The 1,324-nt window shown below is 33.4% G+C and overlaps 1 pseudogene; it reads right to left on the bottom strand.

The window, feature by feature from the left end:
• LOC110019020 overlaps positions 1 to 1,324 on the bottom strand; it is an 11,333-nt pseudogene that overhangs the window by 8,285 nt on the left and 1,724 nt on the right.

Below are 1,324 nucleotides of genomic sequence, written 5' to 3'. Positions count from 1 at the left end.
TCATATATTAAGAACTTATTTGTAGGTTACGGGTAGGTTATAGAAGGTTACATGGAGGTTACAAGGAGGTATAACGTGGATATAACCCCCTTATACCCTATGTATAACCTTTAAAACGTACGCAGCGCTGGTACGTCCTACATACGCAAAGTTTTTCCCCTCTTACCACTAATTGCCACCATTGCTTATGGTTGTGATATACAAAATACAACTATTGTTACCAACTCTCGTATTTTTATTTACACTATACAAAGACAAATGTGGCGTTCAATGTAAAATTGTAACCCCATTCTCCTCAATATAAGGGTTCTAGATGCCAACTACGACCTCTATGACTAATTCCTACTGTCACATTGTTCAATTAGGCCTCTATGGTCAATTGCTACTCTTGCAGTCACCAAACTATGACTTTTGTATTTGAATGATGATATTATAGCTTCCAATCACAACTTTGCGGCCAATTACTGTATGTGAAACAACCAACTACGACATTTTGTGACTAATTACTACTATTACAGCTTCCAACTTTGGTCTTTGCAGCCAACTGATGCTAACACATACATCAACTAAGACCTATGTGTCCAGTTGATGATATTGCAATCAACAACTACGGTTTATGTGGTCAATTGTTACTATTGTAGCCATCAACTACGGCCTTCACGATCAACTAAATTTACTATAAACTGATTATCACTATTATAATTGAAATACAATTGTACATATATAATTATCAGCTTTATAATTCAATTTTTTTTTAATTCATAAGAAGATTGAGCCTATATACTTATAAGCATATTGTTGATTGTTTTGGCTAGGTTAGACCCCGTTGGTTTTTGGTAAAAACCTTGGTATCTCCTCCCACGTACTATATTTTTCTTATATGTGTGTGTGTTGAATTTTCTTGCAACATGTAGACGTTAAATTATCGCACTGCTATTATGACTTTTCTAGCACACTTGTAATTACAGTTTTCACACATGTATTTAATTCTACTACATAAAGTTAGAAATATAAATTAATGGAAAACACGACTTATGCATTTGAAGTATATAAACTCCCTGTGACTACCCTGAATATCACATGGAAATGGCTAACAATTAAGATTTTTTTCTCCATAAATTTAAAAAAAACATGAACTTGGCTTCACCAAAATACTATTAAACGGAAGTCAGTCCAAGTGGCCTCAATAGCACTCATCAAGCATCAAACTATAAGCACAAATATCTCTAAATATATCATATAAGTAACCAACACAATACTAAATTGAATAAAAAACAAAAATCCCATAGCATCATCGATCACAACAACAAAAGTGGACAGTTTT

The sequence above is a fragment of the Phalaenopsis equestris genome, unplaced genomic scaffold (assembly GCF_001263595.1).
Source record: "Phalaenopsis equestris unplaced genomic scaffold, ASM126359v1 Scaffold000038, whole genome shotgun sequence".
Lineage (NCBI taxonomy): Eukaryota > Viridiplantae > Streptophyta > Magnoliopsida > Asparagales > Orchidaceae > Phalaenopsis > Phalaenopsis equestris.
Note: the sequence above shows the minus strand (reverse complement) of the source record. Positions and strands in the feature narration are given on the sequence as shown.